This window comes from Heterodontus francisci, unplaced genomic scaffold (assembly GCF_036365525.1).
Source record: "Heterodontus francisci isolate sHetFra1 unplaced genomic scaffold, sHetFra1.hap1 HAP1_SCAFFOLD_121, whole genome shotgun sequence".
NCBI lineage: Eukaryota > Metazoa > Chordata > Chondrichthyes > Heterodontiformes > Heterodontidae > Heterodontus > Heterodontus francisci.
Window position 1 is genome coordinate 3,818,289 of NW_027140425.1, and position 25,626 is coordinate 3,843,914.

Here is a 25,626-nt window from a genome sequence, read left to right on the forward strand (position 1 = left end):
CCAGTTTTGAGCTGCCAGATCTGTTGATTTCTTCCCTCAGATATAAATGAAAAAAAAATTCTGAAGAAATGCATGAACTAAATAAAAAGGAGAGAGAAATAAATACTGACAAAATAGATGTCAGCATTTGGAAGGTAAAAATATTTCAGTTTTATTATTGATGAGTGAGAGGAATATATGACACTTTGGGGCTTCTGTAAGTGGATTTACTGTATCAGAGTAGAAGTACTGTATCAGGCCTTGTTAGCTCAGTTGGTAGAGCATGAGACTTTTAATCTCAGGTTCTTGGATTTGAGACCCTTGTTGTGTGGTTGTTCTTCCCCTTTTCAGTCTTCATCGGCAGAGAGTTCAAGGAGTGTTTGAAATTAAATTCAACAACATCACCAGATTTCAACCCCCCCCCCTTGCCCCCATCCCAGTGTAGTTGACAGGACCCTCAACCTCTGCCTTCCCCCTTCCCCTCCCTCCCAGAACTGCGACAGGGTTCCCCTTGTCCTCACTTTCCACCCCACCTGCCTCCACATCCAAAGGATCATCTTCCATCATTTCCACCACCTCCAGCGTGATGCCACCACCTACCTCATCTTCCCCTCCCCTGTCAGCATTCCGAAGGGATCGTTCCCTCCACGGCACCTTGGTCCACTCCTCCATTATCCCTGACACCGCGTCCCCTTCCCAAGGCACCTTCTCATGCAATCGCAGGAGATATAATACCTGACCTCTTCCCTCCTCTCTGCTCATTATTTAAAGCCCAAACACTCCTTTCAGGTGAAGCAGCGATTTACTTGTACTTCTTTCAATTTAGTGTACTGTATTCGCTGCTCACATTGCAGTCTCCTCCAAATTGGGGAGACCAAACGCAGATTATGTCGAACACCTCTGCTCAGTCCGAAAGCATGACCCCGAGCTTCTGTTTCCTTGCCGTTTCAACACTCCCCCCTGCTCTCATGTCAACATTTCTGTCTTGGGCCTGTTCCAGTGTTCCAGTGAACATCTCCATGGAAAGAACAATCTTACACGCCAGCTCAAATGTTGGATTTTGTATGTTAAGTATCTTTTCTCATCCAAAGATTACACTATCAATCATTCACCACTCTGTCTTCTCCTGAATTTCGAGTTCAAATTTGTTTGTGAAGTTGAGTGACACGTTAAGACAGCACAGTCTATGTCTTTGTGAAGGAAGTGATTTCAGAATGGCTGTTTGAAACTGTCCCTCCTTGCACAGAAATTCAGTGCAAATGCTCAAATCACCCACAATTTCTTTGTGAGAAATTTGTTCACAATTGCATTCGACATAGAAACCGCCTCAACATTAATCTCACTGAAGGAAAGTGTGACTGTGTTGTTTCTTTCAGAGTGTTGGTGCCGTTATGTGTCGCTCTTAACCAAGACTGGGACACAACGCAAGGTTGATCCAAGGTTGGCATATATTATCATTCAGGAGCAAGAAAAATCAAAAGGAACCTAACAAGAAAACCCAGTCTCCAGATGTGAGAATCTGTAGATCCGCTTTGGGAAAATGAATCAGAGCAGAATGAAGGGTGAACTGTCCGACTCCCCAGAAGAGATGAAGACACAGCTCAGTCAGCACATTCCCCTGGTTTATGATGCTGGAACATTCCTCACACAGAAATTATTTAACCCGATGACAAACGTGCTTACAGCCGATAATTTATTAAGATAATTTTTTTTGAGCTACAACACAAACAGCTACTCGACAATGTGGAAAGTTGCCCAGGTGTGCCCTGTCCATAAAAAAAAAGCAGGACAAATCCAATCTGACCAATTACCGCCCCATCAGTCTACTATCAATCATCAGCAAAGTGATGGAAGATGTCATCAACAGTGATATCAATCACCACGCATTTAGCAATAATCTGCTCATCGATGCTCAGTTTAGATTCCGCCAGTGCCTCTCGGATCCAGGCAAACATTTGGAAGCTGGAGTATAATGTGGGAAAATGTGAGGTTATTCACTTTGGTAGTAAGAACAGATAAATTAAATATTATTTAAATTGCGAGAGACTACAGAATGCTGAGGTATAGAAGGATCTGGTGTCTTCGTACATGAATCACAAAAAGTTAGCATGCAGGTAGAGCAAATAATTAGGAAGGCAAATGGAATGTTACCCTTTATTCCAAGGGGAATGGAGTAGAACAGGAGAGAAGTCTTGCGACAAATGTACAGGGTGTTGGTGAAACCACACCTGGAGTACTGCGTACAGTTTTGGTCTCCTTATTTAAGGAGGGATATACTTGCATTGGAGGCAATTCAGAGAAAGAGGTGGGCAACTGTCTCTTCCCCACCACAGCCACCTCGAGGGCATTGTGCGGAGGGGGTGAGACTTCGGGCGTGCAGGAAGGATCTGATGGGGAGGGCTCTTCTCACCACCAGCCAAGTTTCATCTTGGTCCTTGTGTGAAAGTTCTGGTGATGAGGCATTCCGCCAAATGACTTTGGCTGTTTGCTCGGGGAACCATCCGACTGGATCCACCATCTCCTTTTCCTGTAGGGCCTTGAGGACATTCCGTGCAGACCACTACCTGAAGGATTGGTGGTCAAAGATGTTTTTCCACAGAAACTTTCCCACGAAGGATAGGTGGTACGGCATGGTCCAACTGGATGGAGCATTCTGCGGCAATGTGACCAGGCCCATCCTTCACAACGCTGGGGACAGATAGAACCTCAGCACGTAGTGACACTTGGAGATTGTGTACTGGGAATCTGCGCACAGCTTGATGCAGCCGCACACGAAGGTAGTCATCAGGATGAGGGCGACGTTGGGTACATTTTTCCCGCCCTTATCCAGGGGTTTGAACATCGTGTCCCTCCAGACCTGGTCCATTTTGGAACCCCATATGAAGCGGAAAATGGCTCGGGTGATCGCCACAGCGCAGGAGTGGCGTATGGGCCAGACCTGCACCACGTACAGCAATGTGAGCGACTCACACCTGATAACCAGGTTCTTCCCCACAATGGAGAGAGATCGCTGCTCCCACATGCTCAGCTTATGGTGTATCCTGGCTACTCGCTCCTTCCAGGTTTTGGTGCACGTCCCAGCCCTTCCAAACCATATCCACAGCAAATTCAGGTAGTCTGACCTGACGGTGAAGGGGACAAAGGATCGGTCAGACCAGTTCCCAAAGAACATGGACTCGCACTTGCCGTGGTTAACTTTGGCTACCGAGGCGAGTTCGAACTGGTCGCAGATGCTGATCAGTCTGCGAACGGACAGCGGATCCGAGCAAAAGACGGCGACGTCATCCAGGTACAGGGAAGTTTTAACCTGAGGGACTCCACTGCCTCGGATTGTAACCCCCCCCCTTATGCTTGCATCCTTCCTAATAGACTCAGCAAAGGGTTCAATACTGCAAACAAACAAAACAGAGGAGAGAGGACTGCCCTGTCTGTCTTTGCAAAGCAGGTGTAGAAAAAGATGCAGTGGTTTTTATTGCGGTTCATCCCAAGCAGCTGTGTAAAACAGGAGTCTGTGCTCTACAGGCTGCTCTCAGGGATGCACACCGAGATAAACATCAACTGCTGCTGGAGGACTATCAATTCGGTGAAAGACGCCCTTTGGTCAGCCCGAAACTTGCTGGTCTTCCAGCGCAAAGAGTTGTCCATGACCTAATGTTGCTGACTGGCACATTCCAAGGTCCAAGACTACGTGCTGAGGGACGCACTGCAGCTTGGGGCAGCCACTGCAAAGGCTCACTGGGGAAGACCACTGTGTAAGGTACCCCCACAAGGTGAAGTGAGGGACTGGATCCATGGAAATCCCCTCGGGCTGTATCCAGAAAATATTTCTCCGCCTCCAGGCTCACTTCTTTGACCAGGAGTCCTCCTCCCGACCAGCAGACCCATTCACCCACCTCCAGCATTCTCCCTCTACCTGGACCCCTCCCCCTGGCCACTTACCCGCTCTTGATCTCTTCATTGAAAACTGTCGGCTGGACATTTGTCATCTCAATCTCTCTGCCCCCCAAACTCACTCTCACCTGTCCCCCTCTGATCTTGAGGCACTCCGTTCTCTCAGGTCTAACCCCGACATGGTCATCAAACCTGCAGACAAGGGTGGTGCTGTTGTTGTATGGCGTACCGACCTCTACCTTGCAGAGGCTCAGCGCCAACTCACAGAACCTTCTTCCTACCTCCCTCTGGACCATGACCCCATCGGCGAAAATCAAGCCACCGTCCAAAGGACTGTCACTGACCTCATCTCCTCTGGAGATCTTCCTTCTACAGCTTCCAACCTCATAGTCCCGCAACCCCGGACAGCCCGCTTCTACCTCCTAACCAAAATCCACAAACGGGAATGTCCCGGCAGACACATTGTGTCAGCCTGCTCCTGCCCCACTGGACTTACTTCTTCCTATCTTGACTCTATCTTTTCTCCGCTGGTCCAGTCTCTTCCCACCTACATCCGTGACTCTTCTGACGCCTTACGTCATTTTGACAATTTCCAGTTTCCTGGTCCCAACCGCCTCCTCTTTACTATGGACGTCCAGTCGCTCTGCACCTCCGTCCCCCACCAGGATGGTTTGAGGGCTCTCCGCTTCTTCCTGGAACAGAGGCCCAACCAGTCCCCATCCACCACCACCCTCCTCCGCCTGGCTGAACTTGTTCTCACATTGAACAACTTCTCCTTCAACTCCACGCACTTCCTTCAAGTAAAAGGTGTCGCTATGGGTACCCGCATGGGTCCTAGTTATGCCTGTCTTTTTGTGGGATATGTCGAGCATTCTTTGTTCCAGTCCTACTCAGGCCCCCTCCCCCAACTCTTTTTCGGATACATTGATGACTGTATCGGTACCGTTTCCTGCTCCCACCCCGAACTGGAAAACTTTATCAACTTTGCTTCCAATTTCCACTCTTCTCTCACCCTTACATGGTCCATCTCTGACACTTCCCTTCCCTTCCTCGACTTCTCTGTCTCCATCTCTGGGGATAGGTTGTCTACTAATATCCATTATAAGACACACCGACTCCCACAGCTACCTCGACTACACTTCTTCACACACTACCTCCTGTAAGGGCTCCATTCCATTCTCCCAGTTTCTCCGTCTTCGACGCATCTGTACTGATGATGCTACCTTCCATGACGGTGCTTCTGGTATGACCTCCTTTTTCCTCAACCGAGGAATCCCCCCCACTGTTGTTGACAGGGCCCTCAACCGTGTCCGGCCCATTTCCCGTACCTCTGCCCTCAACACTTCCCCTCCCTCCCAGAACGGTGACAGGGTTCCCCTTGTCCTCACTTTCCACCCCATCAGCCTCCATATCCAAAGGATCATCCTCCGCTATTTCCGCCACCTCCAGCGTGATGCCACTACCAAACGCATCTTCCCTTGTCAGAATTCCGAAAGGATCATTCCCTCCGCAACAACCTGGTCCACTCCTCCATTACCCCCACCACCTCGTCCCCATCCCATGGCACCTTCCCCTGCAATCGCAGGAGGTGTAATACCTGCCCATTTACCTCCTCTCTCCTCACTATCCCAGGCCCCAAATACTCCTTTCAGGTGAAGCAGCGATTTACTTGTACTTCTTTTGATGTAGCATACTGTATTCGCTGCTCACAATGTGGTCTCCTCCATATTGGGGAGACCAAGCGCAGACTGCGTGACCGTTTTGCGGAACACCTCCGCTCGGTCCGCAAGCAGGACCCTGAGCTTCCGGTTTCTTGCCATTTCAACACTCCCCCCTGCTCTCATGCTCACATCTCTGTCCTGGGATTGCTGCAGTGTGCCAGTGAACGTCAACGCAAGCTCGAGGAGCAGCATCTCATCTACCGATTAGGCACACTACAGCCTGCCAGACTGAACATTGAGTTCAATAATTTCAGAGCATGACAGCCCCCCATTTTACTTTCATTTTTAGTAGTTTTTTCTTTTTTCTTCTTTTTTGCTTTTTTACATTTTTTACAACCTTTTATATTGCATTTATTTCATTTCATCTTAGTTTATTCAGTTTGCTTACCCACTGTTTATTTTCAGGTTTGCTCTTGCTGCTGTTCAATATTCAGTCCGTTAACACCTATTCTGTACTAATGCTTTGTCTTTCAACACACCATTAACATATTGTTTGCCTTTGCTCCATGACCTTTTGGTCAGCTATGTGGCCTTGTCCAACCTGCACCTTCTCCTTTGTTATCTCTTGCCCCATCCCCACCTCACTTGCTTATAACCTGTGACATTTTTAATATTTGTCAGTTCCAAAGAAGGGTCACTGACCCAAAACGTTAACTCTGCTTCTCTTTCCACAGATGCTGCCAGACCTGCTGAGTGGTTCCAGTATTTCTTGTTTTTATTCCAGAAAATATTTGTTTGCTGCAAAAAGTACATGGCAGGTAAAATGAAATGGAAGGGTTGTGAGGCAATTCATTCCTGTACTGAAGGAAACTGATCTCCTTTGCAATCTTTGTAATGTTGACTTGGTGCTGTTTTTGAACTGTTTTGTAATGTATCTTTTTACAGTTTTTTTAACGAATAAAGTATATGTTGGAAATTAAAAAAAAAGTTCAGAGAAGGTTCACTGGATTTATTCCTGTGATGAAGGGGTTGTCTTGTGAGGAGAATTGAGCAGGTTGGACCAATACTGATTGGAGTTTAGAAACATGAGAGGTGATCGTATTGAGACATATAAGATTCTGAAGGGTCTTGACAGGGGAGATGCTGAGAGGATGTTTCCCCTCGTGGTGGAATCTAGAACTAGGGGACACAGTTTCAGAATTAGGGATTTTCCATTTAAGAAGGAAATGAGGAGGAATTTCTTCTCTCAGACAGTTGTTCATCTTTGGATTTTTATCTACAAGGAAGTCAAGGGTTATGGGGGGCAGGCAAGAAAGTGGGGTTGATGCCATGATCAGATCAGCCATGATCCTATTGAATGGCGTAGAAGGCTCGAGGGGCCAAATGGCCTCCTCCTGCTACTATTTCTGTTCTTATGATCTCATTGCAGCTTGTTCCAAATAGAGACAAAAGAGTGGAATTCCAGAGGAGAGGTAAGAGTAATTACCCTTGAGTGAGTGTGGCATCAAGGATCCCTAGCAAAAATTGAAATCAATGGGAATCAGGGTGAAACTGTCCACTTGTTGGAGTCATACCTAGCACAAAGCAAGATGATTATGGTTGGTGGAGGCCGATCATCTCAATCCAGGACATTGCCTCAGGAGTTTCTCAGGGTAGTGTCCTAGGCTCAACCATCCTCAGCTCTTTCATTTCTGAGTTTCCCCTCAACTTAAGTCAGAAGTGGGAATGTTAGGTGATGATTCACAACTCCTCAGATACTGAAGCAGTCCATGTCCGCAAGCAGCGAGACCTGAACAACATTCAGGCTTGAGCTGATAAGTGACAAGCGACTTGGTTGCCACAAAAGTGCTACGCAGTGAACATCTCCAATGAGAGAGAATCAAACCATCTACCTTTTAATACTCAGCAGCATTATCATCACTGAATCCCTCACCAACAACATCTTGGGGGTTACCATTGATTATAAACTAAACTGGACCAGTCACATCTATGCTGCAGCTTTTAGCGTAGGTCAGAAATTGGGAATTCTGCAGCAAGTATCTCACCTCCTGACATGCCAAAGCCTGTCCATTGTCTACAAGGCACAAGTCAGGAGTGTGATGGAACACTCTCCACTTTTCTGGATAGCTGCAGCTCCAAAAACACATAAAAAGCTCAATACCACCCAGGACAAAGCAGTCCTCTTCATCGGTACCTCACCCACCACTTTAAACATTCACTCACTCCACCACCAGAGCACAGTGGCAGCAGTGTTTACCACCGACAAGATGCACTGCAGTAACTCGCTAAGTAACGTTCAACAGCACCATCCAAACCCGTGATCACTACCACCTCGAAGGATAAGGGCAGCAGATGCATGGGAACACCACCACCTGCAGGTTCACCTCCAAGTCACTCACCATCATGACTTGGAACTATATCACCATTTCTTCACTGTTGCTGGGTCAAAATCCTGGAACTCCCTCCGCAATAGCACTGTGGGTGTTCCTACACCACATTGACTGCAGCACTTCAAGAATGCAGCTCCCCACCACATTCTCAAGGGCAATTAGGGATGGGCAATAAATGCCAGCCTTGCCAGCGATACTCACACCCAAGAATGAATAAAAAACAAATCATTCTCCGCAGATTCCCCACAATCCAGGCTTGGACATTTACTTCAGGAGCACAGAGCTTTATATAACTACAACATGAGTTCCAATCTTCAGATTCCATTAGCCTTTCACATTATTTTCTACCAGTCCACTAGCTTTTAGTGATTCAGCACTCGGGTCTCTGCTTCTCCAGTTTCTAACATCTCACCACTTATGAAAAACACTCTGATCTATATTTCGTAGGTCCTGGATGACCCCTCATTTTAAACTCCATCTGCCAAAGCATTGCTCACTCACTTAATCTATCAAGAAGATTTGAAAATAAATTTCTTGCCAAAGGATAATGTTTTGCTTCTGCTCCCTCGCCATTTGCTTTTCCCGTTAGTCTTTCATTTGGTGTAAATCCTGAGAAAGTAAAGATGGAAGGCAGGAGGGAGGGAAAAATCTTCCTCCTTTTCGTGATCCCTATTTGATCTTCATTCCAGTCCAATTTGGGCGAAGTATTCCAATTGTCTGTCTCAATTTTAATAAAGGATAAACAATTCTGGAATCACCAGCGAGATATTGACAAGAACATGTTTCCAGGCCAACTTTCCACAAAAGCTCCCCCACAACAATGTACCAGACTCTTCATAAACTAACGACAAAATTGGGATCCGAACCCACACATGCAAAGCAAAATGCATTAGCACGCCACCGTCTTAACCTCTCGACCACCTTGTCAGCTGTTTGGACAGTACAGATCCTGGCTGTGCAGCCAGATGTGCAATGATGGAAATGCAGCTTCTGTAAGCAAATGAAATTTCCATCACATCAGGACATGGCCTGTTGGGAATGGAGCGGTGTGAAACATTTCCAGACCATGTCCAACACGTTTCTACTCAGTGTGAAAATCCACCACGGAAAGACTGGAACATACAATCATATCATCACATCATGATTAACATCACTCAGACACCTGAACCATGAGGTCACTGACAAAGTCATGATGACCGAATTTCTCATGAAATGACAACTGAACTAACTGACTGGAAGAATTGCTTTAACTCCACGTGATCAGAGAGGCACAGCCTCAGACCGACTTGGCAGATGAGTATTGATTGAATAATTTCTGTGTGAGGAATGTTCCAGCATCATAAACCAGGGGAACGTGCTGACTGAGCTGTGTCTTCATCTCTTCTGGGCAGTCGGACAGTTCACCCTTCATTCTGCTCTGATTCACTTTCCCAAAGCGGATCTCCAGATTCTCAAATCTGGGGACTGGGTTTTCTTATTTGGTTCCTTTTGATTTTTCTTGCTCCTGACTGACAAATATATTCTAAACCTCGGATCAACCCTCCCCTTTGAGTCGTGTTATAGTCTTGGTTAAAAAAGACACAAAACGGCACAAACGCTCTGAAACATACAACACGGTCACACTTTCCTTCAGTGAGATTAATGTTGAGCTGTTTTACAGGTTAAGTGCAACTGCAAACACATTGCTCTCAAAGAAATTGTAGGGGATTGAGTTGCCATTGAAATATTAGCACTGAACATTTGTACAAGGAGGAACAGCCATTCCAAACTCATATCCTTCACAAAGGCAACCACTGAGCTGTTTTCTTGTGTGAATAAAATTCATAAGAAAAGTTAAAGTTCACAAGAAAACAGATGTAAACGATTGATAGCTAAACTTTTGAAGCAATTATTTGAATCCAAGATTTTCTGATTATTGGACAAACACTCGAGCCAACAAAGCTGCAGAGGCAGATCACAAATGCTGTGACAACTAAGGGCAGAGGAGGGCACTCTTTATTCTCATCCCACTTCTCCACAGGTCACAACATCTAGTTTAACTTTTCCCACTTACTGAAACAGTCAATCATATACTCTATTTTTCCCAGAATAGAAGACACTGACCAGATTTCTTTAATGAACAACAAAATGATTCATTTATTGCAGAACAAGTTTTAACTCGTCATGAAGTAAAGCATAAACACACAGGTGGAAATTTTAAAAGTTCCCTTTTCACCTTTACTTTTAAAGTCTTTTTTTTAAATCTTCGAGCCACATGCACACACACACATACACCGGTTAACTGAAAAGATAAAAGGGATTTAAAAAAGAATTTTTAAAAAAATTTTGTTCTGTTGGAGAAAATCCAGATTGTGCCCAATTGTTGAACAAATTCTCCGGACTCAGATGTTGAGAATCAAACACTTTATTGCCTGATATCATGGGGTGGCACACCTTACCTAAAGGCGGTCCAGTGCTACTCCCAAAAAGCTGCAGATCGCCGTGGACTTATATAGTATAAAAGAGGCAGAGCTAACAGTTTCACAATTAGATAAGCACCCACAAGACTGCCTACGTAACGGTGCACCATGCAGGGTCCGAGGTCAGCAAAACATCAGTTTCAACAATAACAAGCTAGTTCCTTAATTCAATGCCCACTCCAGACACCATATCTGGCCGTAACGTCTGATTGTGGTTAGCTGCTCTGTCTACATTTTATGACCGTTGGTTGTGGTTAGATTAGCTACAAGCTGTCTCCTGCTTTTCTGCTTCTACAAAGTTAAGTAATAATTAGCAAAGCTAAGAACATTTCTCCAACAATCCCTCCTTTTATCATACCATGATAATACAGAATCATCATGAGTCGAGGGAGAGGTAGGGGCTTAAAGTAATCATTGAAGCATAATATCTTTTTCTGCCATTGCGCTGTAGCAGCCGCAAGGCCAAGCGAGCAATACATGATTGATTAATCTCAGCTTAAATGTCCCCATAATATTCTGTTCTTAAAATTCTAAAATTCTGTTCTCACAGTCCCCTCTTGACTCTTCTACAACCCTTTTAAGAATCCTTCCCTTGATCCAACCTCGGTGCCTTTAATGGTCTCTATTTGTCTAGAAACAGCCTTCAACACCCGGAGGGGTCGCACTCAATACGTTGTCTGCTTATATCTCAAGGGGGCAGCGGGAACTCTGTAAAGGCATAAGTTTTGCAGGGGCTTCAAATACTTGCTTACAAAATAAAAGGGTGGTACACTTGTACAATTACAAATTCATTTAAACATCACTGTTACATTATTGATTGTATAAACATAATACAATTTCATAAAGTACATTGATCATTCATTTGCTCACTTTAAGTATATATGAAAAGGTTATACAATTACCCTTTTATGGCACGACTAATTGTCCCTCCTTTGACAGAGTAAGTTCGAACACTAATTGCTTTTCGGGTAGCTGTCCAACCTGTGTTCATACATCCTCTTGCATCGCCTAATTAATTTCTTAAGTTGCCAAATTAAGTATGTCACATCTAACACCATGATATCCAAAACCACTATCAGGACATGTGAGATGATTCTAAACCAGGGGTGTATCTGCACGTCTGACCCCAGTTCCAGAAGTCCTCCTGCAAGGTAGAATCATTTATCTTGTCAATCTCATCTTGTAGCATCTTCGACTGTTGTTCCAGCTTGCAATGGCTTCTAGCTGCTGTCTATCTTTACCCAAGTGTGTGGGCAATGGTTGAATAGTATATTCATAGTCCCGGAGGTAATATGTCAAATCCTCCTTAATACTTTCTGTCACAGTTATCGTTTCTGCCTTTTGTTTATGTATCTCTACCAACTCTATTTTCCCTACTCGGGTTGGTATTTGTGGGTTGAACCAAAATGTACTGTTGCTCACCGGACAAGTCCGTTTCTGTCCATACTGGTACTCCTTCGCTGTGGTGGTTAAGCAATATCTCCCCTTTCCCACATAGGCCACATGGGTTAGTCCTGACAATGCTTTCCCAGCCTCCCTGGTGCTATTTACAGTGGCATTAAATCCACATTTTGATTCTGCCAATTTATCTATAGGATGAGGTCATATGATCACCTGGTTTTCCAGACAACACTCAGACAATGGACAATGTTGTTTTTTTTTAGAGATGCAGCACTGATACAGGCCCTTCGGCCCACCGAGTCTGTGCCGACCATCAACCACCCATTTGTACTAATCTTGCACTAATCCCATGTTCCTACCACATCCCCACCTGTCCTTATATTTCCCTGCCACCTACCTATACTCGGGGCAATTTATAATGGCAAATTTACCTATCAACCTGCAAGTTTTTGGCATGTGGGAGGAAACCCACACAGACACAGGGAGAACTTGCAAACTCCACACAGGAAGTACCCAGAATTGAACCCGGGTCGCTGGAGCTGTGAGGCTGCGGTGCTAACCACTGCACCACTGTGCCGCCCTTACCAATTACCTCTTTTCCAATTTCCATAACATAGGGTAACACATCATTGTATTTTATGTAATCTTTTTATCATTTTCTCATTACCAAATTCCTGTCTCAACAATTGTCACAGTAATATCTTGTACAACTCTTGGGTCTTCTCAGGGCACCAGTCAGGTAGCTGGATATCTGAGAAAATCAATATTACCGGTACCAACTCAAGCTTTACAATATCATATACAATTTTATTCGTTTTTTTATTATCGCAAGTCCATTTTCTGGTCCTGTAGTCAATGCAAGGCAAGGGAGACCAGTCACTTGTGGCTGTTGGGTCGTAACCTTACTCTTCGGTAATTCGGATGTGGGGTTAACCATGGGGGTTGGTGCTTCTTATCTGTTTAATCTCACAACCTGAAATAGGAACTATCCTTTTTTTATCTTAGAGCTTTAATATCTTGCGCTAGGGGGAGTTTGAGGATTGGCTGCACTCACTTTTGCTCTGTCTCATGCTTTCCCTGTGTTATTACTATTCCCAAATAAGAAACCTTTTCCTTCATTATCGGTGCCATTTTCAGCCTAACTTTCACTCTGACCTTCTGAAGGAAGGTGGAATATCGATGGATTATTATAAAATCCCTGGGAGAGACACGTCCAGATGTACTGTTGTCCCTTGAACTTAAACGCAAATTTATATTGACACTCTAGTGCCAACTGTATGGACCAGAACCCATTACTAATGTTCAAACACTGATTTTGTTATTTTCTAAAACTTTGATTGTCCTCTTAAATATCAGATAGATTTCCCTTTGAGTGCTTTAAATAACCACTCATATCAATTAAATTTTGTTTATTGATTCCAATTTCTTATGCCCAGACTTGGTTGTGCTTTTTGTACGTTAAGGACAGAAATGCTTGCAACTATCTTTCCTTCTCAAGCATTTTGTCTCATTGATAAGGATGCTGTGATATTTAATGTCTGCAATTAAGTTTTAAATTCTCAAAGCTGCTGGATCTCTTGTTGTGGCATCAGTTCTCATGTGGCCATGGAACCTGCCGTCACCTGCTTAAAAAGAATCCATTGTGCTTCTGCCCCTGAGCCCAATGGGTTAATTTGTCCAATTCTATCTGGCAACTTAGAAATGTAAAATTTGGCAATGTCCAATATGTATAAATTTGACTCTCAGCAATGCAAAAAGCTGCAGCGGGTTAAGTTCTTTGTTTGTCTCCAAGGGGGCGGAGCAAAACATTCTCAGCTACGTCACTTTACGAAAAAATAAATTTGATCAAAAAGAACTATCCATTTTAAATTTTTTTCAATCCTTTTGGTATCCTTAGGGTTTTTAAACAACAAAATCATGTGTAACATTTTCAACTTCAAAGGAAAGCATCTCCATCAGGAAAGACAGCATTTTTAGATTAAACTCCAATTGTTTCCAAATTCCAATTCACTGCAATAAATATTTTTTTAAAAAATCAAAACTGCCGATGTTACATGAGTGAGTCCCACGTCCGGAACTTAAGACTCCTCCAAAACATGACATAATAAACTTGAAAGTTCATTGTTGCAACAAATGAAATTTCCAGTTCTTCAACTTAAACAGGTCAATTAACCTTAACAGTATTAATTCAATTCAGACTTATTAACTTATAATACTTATTAACTACACACAACAGAACAGAATAGCACGTGCCTATTTTAAAAGATAGGTAAATTACGTCATTTTTCTTGCTCTTTCTTCAGGTGCCAGCCTGTAATAAAACCAAAAACTAAAGAAAAAGTTATTTAACATTCTTACAACAAAAAATTTAACACCAGCTTTTTAAACAGACAGAATCTTTCCTATATCTCCTTTGTTTATTTATCTCTCCTTTAAACAATATAACAGTCAATAAAACATGTCTTCAAATTAAGACTGTAAAATAAAACAATAGCAAAGTTTCCAATTAAAACAATGTTCCAAACCCCAAATTAGATTTCTGCCGGACATCTTCAGACCTTCAAGGCCGAAGCTTATCCCTCAGAAAATTGTTCATTGCCTTTTCACAGTTGCAAAAACAACTAAAAATAAAACTTTAACTTAAAATATAATTCAATTTTATATCCCAGTCCTGGGTGCACAATCCTAAATCGAAATGAACACACTCAACAATCACTTTTCACACTCATTCAATTCCAAACAACTTAATAGACTCATGCTTTTAACATTAAAGCCAGACAACAAAGAGTTAACGACAGTCAGTTTTGCAGAACACAAACTGTAAAATCCAGATATTCAATTCATTCGCGGAAGCTTCCTACATTCTCACAGTCGCATCAAAGACACAGTTACTTGTTTTACTCTAAAACATACCTATCTTTAAAACACATATTTACCGTGGCGCTTCTGCGTCTTCTTCGAGGGGGGAAACGGACGTGGGTCGCCTTTCTCCAGAGGACATGGAATACTCGTCCCTGGGGGCAACCCTTCCTTCTTGGAAGCCATTGAGTCCACTCTTACTTCTACTTTCTCAAAACCTTCTAATTTTATGAGTTAATTTCTATGGAATAAACAGCATTAACACAAGGAGACAAACAGGCGCAGTTAATGTTAAATTCTCAAGGTCAGCTAACCGGCTCATCCCTGTCTCTTCAGGTCAATGGTATTTTCGTTCTCCAACTCTTGTCACCCGCATCTTTCTCTAGGGCCTGATCAGCGGGTGTACTCAGGAGCCCCGAAAATGTGCCTGTTGGGTCAATTTGGTAATTTAGTTACAGCCCCAGTCATCTCTGTCCCATATCTTGTCACCATATTTTACTCACTTCCCATGTGTGAGAGTTAACTTCGTATACTCAATGGGATCAGGTATTAGCCCCAGCCGACTATGCCTGATTCCTAAATTTACTGCATTTTCCACTTATCTACTTTTCAACTTCCCTTCGCAGAATTACTCACTTCCCATGTGTGAGCTTAACTTCCTCAATTTTAGACCTTTGCTGATCAGGTTTCAGCCAATTCTTCCTTGACCCCTTTGTTCCCTTCGCCCATTTAATTCCTGGCCTTCACGTGGGACCCAATTGTCCTCTTAATTCCGGCTCAGGCTGGGTGATTGGGATATCAGGGATGCAGAAAGGTTGACTTACCCCTGATCCTGTTGATTATTTTTTCACTAGGTTCTTTTGGATCCCGTGAACTCAGGGATCCTGCCAACTACGCCAAACTGTTGGAGAAAATCCAGATTGTGCCCAATTGTTGAACAAATTCTCCGGACTCAGACGTTGAGAACTAATACTTTATTGCATGATGTCATGGGATATAACACCTTACCTAAAGGCGGTCCAGTGCTACTCCCAAAAAGCTACAGATCGCCGTGGACTTATATAGTATAAAAGAGGCAGAGCTAACAGTTTCACAATTAGATAAGCACCCACAAGACTGCCTACGTAACGGTGCACCATGCAGGGTCCGAGGTCAGCAAAACATCAGTTTCAACAATAACAAGCTAGTTCCTTAATTCAATGCCCACTTCAGACACCATATCTGGCCGTAACGTCTGAGTGTGGTTAGCTGCTCTGTCTACATTTTACGACCGTTGGTTGTGGTTAGATTAGCTACAAGCTGTCTCCTGCTTTTCTGCTTCTACAAAGTTAAGTAATAATTAGCAAAGCTAAGAACATTTCTCCAACATGTCACAAACACAAAAAAAAACCTCTTGGGCTGTTTCCTTGCTCATTTTTGAAGAAAACATCAGATGAGATACGTTGCTCCAAAATTGGAATACAGTCTAACTTCTGAGTATAGGTAGACAGGTCACTAGGGTATTTTAGAACAGTTCTTTTCAGAAGGCATTGAGAATTAATTTGAGCAGGCATTCTTCAAAGACATGCGATAAGATGAATTAACTCAGTGGACTTCTCAGGGTCTTTTAAAGATTTTCTGGAAAACAAGCTGGGTTGTGGTCTTCTCTCCTTCCTTGACACTTCTTCAGGCTAACTTTATCAGCTGCTCACTCCAGCAGGTAAAACACACTGACTCTACAACCAAAAGCTTGTGAGTTTTCTGCTGTCTAAGGTGTACGCTGCTGCTGCCGAGCTTGTCCAATCAAGGGGTGTGAATGACTTCACGAACCACATCTCCCTGTTACCATGGTTTCTGTTCTATATTTAACTTGAATTATGTGACAAACAGTAAACATAGTTGCCAAATTGGCTCTTTTGGTGCTCTCTTGAAAAAGAACTGGTCCTACATTTATTCCGTTTGATTATGACTTCTTCAAAAAATATTTTAACAGAAGAAACAGAATCACTTCCATAACAGCATGTACTTTCCCTGAGCTACAGGTTATTGTAAGACTCTCTGGCTGTGTTTATTTTAGGTGATTTTGTATTCAGGTTCTTTCTGAATCCATGTGTTTGCAGATCTTTGTGAGTGAGAGATGTGGAGATATGCTTAAAAAATTTCCCTATAAATTATTCATATCTCCGTCTTTCCCCGAACTTTGTGCAAACACATTAATGAGGGAATCACACACATCAAGCCGTCAAACCTGTCTGCTAAACATTGAAAGGTGACAGTGTTTATTGTAACGGGGTTCCATTTATTCAGACACATCTTGATGATTCACACATGTAATGTATTTGTATATTATATTCATGACATAATGGCGTAAATAAACACTTCCTTGCACTTGCCATGCTTGGTGAACATTTTCTCTGCTGATGCCCCCTGAATATATTAGAGAACATGGTGACGAGGTTGAGATAAAAGTCTGTAAATATAGGCAGCAAACAGCAGCAGGGACTGCAGTGAACAAGATTTACGTGACATATTTGTGCTTCTATTGGTGGGTGAAATAAGATAGTAAACACACAAAATCCTACATTTGAGCTCGCTTATAAGATTGCTCTGTCTATGGAGATAGCATCAAAGAATGCTCAGGAATTTTGTCCTATGCCAGTGATAGTAACACACTTCAGGGGAACTTAAAAAAAACTGGTAAAATCGGCTTTCACATAACAGATGAAATTTTGCACAGAGAAGTGTGAAGTGGTACAATTTGGAAGGAAGTATGAGGAGAGGCCAGATAAATGAAACATTACAATTCTAAAGTGGGTGCAGGAGCAGAGAGACAATGTACACCAATGTAAGAAGGATTGAAAAGGTAACTAAGAGCAAACAGGACACTTGGCTTTATTACTAGAGGCATAGAGTAAAAGCATATAAGTTATGCTAAACCTTTATAAAATGCTGGGAATGAATGGCCTCTTCCTGTACCTCCACAGAAAGTTTCCATTCCAGGTTTACACACACTCATCAGGATCACTCTTCACAGATCCCGCCATTCCAGGCTCGGATACCCGCTTCAGGATCACTCTCCACAGATCCCGCCATTCCAGGTTCGGACACCCACTTCAGGATCACTCTCCATAGATCCCAGCACTATGGGCTCGGAGACCCTCTTCGGAGATCCTAACACTCCAGGCACAGACATCCTTTGAGGACCACTCTCCACAGATTCTGCCCTCCAGGCTCAGACATCCTCTTCAGAATCACTCTCCATGCATCCCACCGCTCCACGCACTGATATCTCCCTCAGGATCAGATCAAAGAATGTTGCTTGTCACTTATCAGCTCAAGCCTGAATGTTGTTCAGGTCTTGCTGCTTGCAGGCACAGACTGCTTCAGTATCTGAGGAGTTGTGAATCATCTGAGAACATTCCCACTTCTGACTTATGTTGAAGAGAAAGCCATCAATGAAACAGCTGAGGATGGTTGGGCCTAGGGCACTGCCCTGAGAAACTAGGTATCCAGTCATGAAAGGTGGAGGACAATTAAATAACGAACCAGATGAGGAGGCTCCAAAAACATCCCTATCCTCAATGTTGGTGGAGCCGAGCACGTCAGTGCAAAAGATGAAGCTGAAGCATTTGAAACCATCTTCAGTCAGAAATTGCTCAGTGGATGATTCACCTCGGCCTCTTGAGGTCCCCAGCATCACAGCTTCCAGTTTTCAGCCAATTCGCTTCACTCCACATGATAGCAAGTAACAGCTGAAGGCACTCGATACAGCAAAGACTATGGGCCCTAACAACATCCCGGCTCTAGTACTGAAGACTTGTGCTCCAGAACTACCTGCGCTCTCAGCCAAGCTGTTCCAGTCGAGCTACAACACAGGCGTCTACTCAACAATGTGGAAAATTGCCCAGGTGTGCCCTGTCTGTAAAAAAGCAGGACAAATGCAATCTGACCAATTGCCGCCCCATCAGTCTACTATTAATCATCAGCAAAGTGATGGAAGATGTCACCAACAGTGCTATCAAGCACCACACACTTAACAATAATCTGCTCATCGATGCTCAGTTTAGATTCTGCCAGGGTCTCTCAGCTCCAGGAAATAATTTGGCAGATAGAGTAGAATGTGGGAAAATGTGAGGTTATCCACTTTGGTAGGAAGAATAGAACAGGAAAATATTATTTAAATTGTGAGAGATTACAGAATGCTGCGGTGCAGAAGGATCTGGGTGTCCTCGTACATGAATCACAAAAAGTTACCATGCAGGTACAGAAAATAATTAGGAAGGTAAATGGAATGTTACCCTTTATTGCAAGGGGGATGGAGAATAAAGTAGAGAAGTGTTGCTGCAAATGTACATGGTGCTGGTGAAACCACACCTAGAGTAGTGGGTACAGTTTTGGTTTCCTTATTTAAGGAGGGATATACTTGCATTGGAGGCAGTTCAGAGAAGGTTCACTAGATTTATTCCAGTAATGAAGGGGTTGTCGTATGAGGAAAGTTGAGCAGGTTGGACCGATACTCATTGGAGTTGAGAAAAATGAAAGGAGAACGTATTGAGACATATAAGATTCTGAGGGGGCTTGACAGGGTAGATGCTGAGAGGACGTTTCCTCTCGTGGTGGAATCTAGAACTAGGGGACACAGTTCCAGATTTAGGGGTTTTTCATTTAAGAAGGAATTTCTTCTCACAGAGGGTCATTAGTCTTTGGAATTCTCTACCGCAGAGAGCAGTGGAGGCTGGGTCATTGAATGTCTTCAAGATTTGTATCTACAAGAGAGCCAAGGGTTATGTGTGCAGGCAGGAAAGTGGAGTTGAGGTCATGATCAGGTCAGCCATGATCCTATTGAATGGCGGAGCAAGCTCGAGGGGCCAAATGGCCTACTCCTGCTACTAGTTCTTCTGATCTTCTGTTCTTATGATCTCATTGCAGCTTGGTCCAAACAGAGACGAAAGAGTGGAATTCCAGAGGAGAGGTGAGAGTGATTGCCCTTGAGTGAGTGTGGCATCAAGGATCCCTAGCAAAATTGAAGTCAATGGGAATCAGGGGGAAAACTCTCCACTTGCTGGAGTCGTACCTCGCACAAAACAAGATGGTTGTGGTTAGTGGAGGCCAATCATCTCATCCCAGGACATTGCTTCAGTAGTTTCTCAGGGTAGTGTCGTAGACCCAAACAAACTCAGCTGTTTCATTGACGACTTTCTCTTCAAAATAAGTCAGAAGTGGGAATGTTAGGTGATGATTCACAACTCCTCAGTTGAAGCAGTCTGTGCCTACAAGCAGCAAGACCTGAACAATATTCAGGCTTGAGCTGATAAGCGACAAGCAACCTTCTGGACACACAAGTGCCAAGCAGTGAACATCTCCAATGAGAGAGAGAAAAAAATCTACCTTTTGATATTCAGAAGCATTATCATCATTGATTCCCCCACCATCAATATGTTGGGGGTTACCATTGACCAGAAACTAAACGGGACCAGTCACATCTATGCTGCGGCTATAAGTGCAGGTCAGAGATTAGGAATTCTGCAGCAAGTATCTCACCTCCTGATACATCGAAACCTGTCCACCATCTACAAGGCACAAGTCAGGAGTGGGATGGAATACATCCCACTCAACAACACTCAAGCAGCTCAATTCCATCCAGGACAAAGCAGCCCACTTGATCGCCACCTAACCCACCACCTTAAACATTCACTCTCTCCACCACCAGTACACAGTGGCTGCAGTATGTACCATCTCTATATGCACTGCAGTAACTCGTCAAGTATCCTTCAACAGCACCTTTCAAACCCTTAAACTCTACCACCTCGAAGGACAAGGGCAGCAGATGCATGGGAACTCGCCATCTGCAGGTTCCCCTCCAAGTCACTCACCATCCTGACTTGGAACTATATCGCCATTTCTTCACTGTTGTTGGGTAACAATCCTGGAACTCCCTCCCCAACGGCAGTGTGGGTGTTCCTGCACCACATGGACTGCAGCAGTTCAAGACGGCAGCTCACCACTACATTCTCAAGGGCAATTAGGGATGGGTAATAAATGCTAGCCTTATCAGCGATACTCACATCCAAGAATGAATAAAAAACAAATCACTCTCCACAGATTCCCCACAATCTGGGCTTGGACATTCGCTTCAGGAGCACAGAACTTTATATAACTGCAACATGAGTTCCAAACTTCATATTCCGTTCGCTTTTCCCATTATTTTTCTACCAGTCCACTAGCTTTTAGTAATTCTGTATTCGGGTCTCGGCTCCTCCACAGTTTCTAACATCTCACCTCTTACAAAAAAACACTCTGATCTATCTTTCGTCGGTACTACATGACCCCACATTTTAAACTTCATCTGTCAAAGCATTGCTCATTCACTTAATCTATCAAGAAGATTTGAAAATAAATTTCTTGCCAAAGGATAATGTTCTGCTTCTGCTCCCTCGCCGTTTGCTTTTCCCGTTAGTCTTTCACTTGGTGTAAATCCACAGAAAGTAAAGATGGAAGGATGGGAGGGAGGGAAAATCTTGCTCCGTTTCGTGATCCCAATTTGATCTTCATTCCAGTCCAATTTGGGTGAAGAATCCCAATTGTCTGTCTCAATTTTAATAAAGTATAAACAATTCTGGAATCACCATCTGGAAATTGACAAGAACAGGTTTCCAGGCTGACTTTATGCAAAAAGTCCCCCATTGGAAACAATGCACCAAACAGCTCACAAACTAACAACAAGGATGCGATTCAAACCCATGCGTGCAGAACACAATGGATTAGCCATCGATTGCCTTAAACTTGCAAACACCTTAACAGTTGCACAAGCATGGCTGTCACCTTCAGTGCAACTCCTGGCTGTGCAGCCAGCTGCAGTGACCTAATGATTCAGGCATCTGAGTGATGTTAATCATAATGTGATCAAATGATTGCATGTTCCACTCTTTCCGTGGTGGGTTTGCACACTGAGTGGAAACGTGTTGGACATGGTCTGGAAATTTTTCACACCGCTCCATTCCCTGTTTCATTTACTTACAGAAGGTATATTTCCATCATTACACAACCCATAAGATGAACTTTTTTCAAAAGACTTCAGTGTATTTAACTCTGTGTCCAACACTGTGAGGCAGCTTTCTGTGTTTATAAAGAGTGTATTTTATTGACTGGTCTCTTGGATCTTGGATCAAACAGGGTAACAGACAGAGGTATGTGTGCAGAGGGTTTGGAGGTGAGCTCTGATTCCTCACCCTTTCTGGATTGTGAGGAATAAAGAATGAATGAGAGAGAGGGAATGTGGGAGAAGGGATGATGGAAGAATTTTTCCATGAACCTGAATGAAAGTGTCTCAAACACAAGATATCAAGAGCAGAACATTAACATAATCTGAGTTCCGCGATCTGGTCGGGTCCCATTCCCCTGAAGTGAGGAATGAACGCGTGAGGAAATTCCGCCTGGAGTTAGATTTGTCTCCAATGAAGATGAGTTCACAGTGAGGATGGAATAGCTCAGTTGGGAGAACACTAGATTGAAGAACCAGGATACAATCCCTGGTTTCATCAGTTTTAATTTGGTGTCTCCATCAATTTAAGTAGAGAGAATCAGAGGGGAGATTTTCCACTCTTGACCCCATGGGCTGAATTTTAAACTAACGGTGCGGCTCTCGGCAGAGACACCATGAGTGGGTGTCGTCACCACACAAGTGAAATGTGGCCGACCGACCCCGATCATGGAGCAGCCGACCAATTAATGAAGGGGAGGCGTGGGGCCCATGTAAACAAGGACCAGAGGTAGGGAACGAGGTGCCGATGGCACCGACATCTGACACAACGGCAGGTACTGGCACCATATTTAAAGGGCTGCCAGCCCTGCATTCACTGCTGCCTGGTTTAAAGGAGTGTCTTCCTGAGAGCCCTCTGCTGTCCCAGAACCCGTTCTGCTGCCTCTGCTGTCCCAGGACCCATTCTGCTGCCTCTGCTGCCCCAGGATCCGTTCTGCTGCCTCTGCTGTCCCAGGACCCGTTCTGCTGCCTCTGCTGCCTGTTGAGTAAGGAGCTGAATGCGAGCCTGCAGTGACCATGGTCCCACGGTTTAGCGATGCTTCCCTGCAGGTTCGCCTCCAGGTGGCAAGAGAAAGGTGGAAGATCCTCTTCCCAAGGGATGGGAGGTGGAGACCTGTCCACCAGACCAAGCAAAGCTAGCTGGAGATAGTCGGTGAGGTCAGCAGACGTGGGGTCACCCCCAGAACATGGATCCAGGACAGGAAGTGGGTCAATGACCAGATCCGGGTTGCTCAGGCGACAACTCAAAACACTTTGGACCCTTTGGACATTGCATGTGGCAGAGTGAGAGGGAGTGTTTGGTGGAAAGGGAGTGACCACCCAGTCATGTGTATTGGGGAAGGGCAGCAGGACATGCTGCCTGAGGCTTGGCTGCATTTCGGTGAGAGGCGCACGTCAGTCATTGTATAACCTCACACAGTCCCTTGAGAGGGGCCACATGCAGGAGGAATACGTGTGTCCCCATCATGGACTGCTGGATATCACCATCAGAGATGTTGGGTTTGTCCCCGCTGGGAGACTAACTTTGTTCATCATTGTGGCTGCAGGAGAAGACATCCCACAATTGGAAAGAGCGTGTCAAGACTGGCGGTGGAGTGCCTTATCTCCATGTCCTCATCCCGATGGAGGAGGAGGCCATAGAACTGGCTGGGCAGCAAAGCAGCTGCTCCACAGCTGATGGAGAGACAGGGTCACCTACCCAAGAGAGTGAGTGAACATCTCCTGGGGCACAAGGGAGCATCCTCTGCAAAGGAGCCACACTGCTCATCTGTTCACCACTGCATCAATGGAGCTGCACAGTAGGGGTGGTTGGAATGTCGTGATGGGCAGACCCTAACATTTCAATGTCCCTGTTTTCACATGCAGGCCCGGATGAACGACAAAAGCAAAGAGCTGGAGAGACTGGGGGACAGCCGGACACCTCTGAGGAGGAGGAGCAAGCCTCAGAGGGTGCACCATCACCTCATTCCCCTGCACCCTCCACCAGCACAGAAACCCTCATGTTGGTGGGTATCCGTTCGCGGTTAGATTCTGGCATACAAACTGATGAGCACACCACAGACAGGCCCGGGCAGCTGGCGGAGGCTGTGACAGCCGAGGCCACTGGGAGTTGGTGGTCTGTGGGAGGCCAGGCCCATGCTGTGGCCCAGGCTGATGACGTGCCTGTGGTGTCACCAGCAACACGGGAAATGCTGCAGCTGCAGTGAGAGGTCAGGCAACATCTGGCAGAGTTGCCGGAGGTTATGTGTACCCAAGTTCGGATGATGGAGGAGTCCATCCAGGCCTTGCATGCTGTACTGTCTCTGATGGGGGTGTGTCTGGCTTCCTTCCTTGAGAGATTGGTGACTCTGATGGAGAGCCAGATCCAGCCGACCAATCAGTGGCTGCCGGAGATGTGCGCAGACCTGCACTCCATCACTTTGTCCATGAGCTCCATCCAGCGGTGACAAGGTGAGAGGAGGGACGAGGCACCTGAACTCTTCACCAGGTCCACATCCCTCTCAGGTCAGCAGGGAGGTACAAGTGTGTCTTATAAGGGGGAGGAGCAGCTGGCTGCTACATCTGGGGTCTCCTCTCAGGGTGCTCCTGGTGTGGACAGTAATTCCAAAGTCCCTCTGCCAGTGACACCAGTGATGCCAGCACCTCCATCATCCTTGATGACAGAGGGGGTCCCTGTACCTGTGCAGGAGGCGCTCAGTGTGCCAGGGCCCCTCCAGGCCTCAGGCAGCCAGAGGACGGTCGCCAATGTCATCCCAAGCCATGGAGCAGCAAGGTCAGCAGCCTGTCTCCACCTCAGCTGACAGAGCAGGGGGAGCACCACGTAGGAGCACCCGGAAAAGATTTAAGAAGAGCACCTAGATTCACTAAGGGGTTCACGGGTGAATGTACATTCCAGATGGATAGGGTTGTGTTTGGTGTCACACAGAATAAAGAAATGATGTTCTCTCACTATGTCTCCTTCCTATTGTTGATGCCCTTTGGGACTTCATTTAAACCCTTCCTCCCAAGGGGCTGGAAGTGAGGGACCAAGCCCTGAGTTCACAAAGCTTCAGCCTTGCCAGTGTGCGATGTGTACCTGGGCACTGTAGTGTGGAAGGAAAGAGGTGACAACAGGGCTGCTTAAAGCTCAGGCTTTATTGCCTTGGTTCCAGAAGGTGGTAAGGCTGAAAGGAAACGTGAATGTATAAGGGTGTCTCGTGTCTCCCTTGTGTGTATCTCATGGTGGCTTTCCTGCTGTGCCTGAGGTCCTTCATCTGGCACTGCCTGAGCAGCATCCTCCTCCACATCCTCATCATCAGAGGTGCCATCACGCTCCATGATATCCTCACGAGTCAACACCTCACCCCTCTGTAATGCCAGATTGTGCAGTGCACAGCAAAACACCACGATATGCGAGACCCTCGCCGGGACATACTGAAGGGCACCACAGGAACAATCTAAGTGCCTGAATCTCATCTTCAGGAGACCAATGGCCTCTTTGTTGGTCGCTCGGGTTGACCCGTGGCAGGTGTTGTACCTCTCCTCTGCATTCTTGTGTGGGTTCCTCACAGGCGTCAGTACTCATGTTCTCACTGGGTTGCCCTTGTCTCCAAGGATCCATCTCAGAAAGCGCATGGGGCCACGGAAAAGTTCTGGTACCTGCGACTGCCTTGGTATGCAGGCGTTGTGACTGCTTCCCGGGATTTGTGCAAACACCTATGGGATCCATTTGCAGTGGTCGCAGACCAATTGCACACTGAGCAAGTGGAAGCCCTTCCTGTTGAAGGCTGCTGGCTGGTCTGCGGGAGCCTTTATGGTCACATGGGTGCAGTCAATGGCATCCTACACCTGGGGGAATCCAGCGATGGCCACGAATCCTGTAGCCCTTTCAGCTTGACTGTTTGGATCAATGTGCACATCGTCACCGGCCCTCCTGAACAGGAGATTGGTGACCTCCTTGATGCACTGATTCACCACAGACTGTGAGA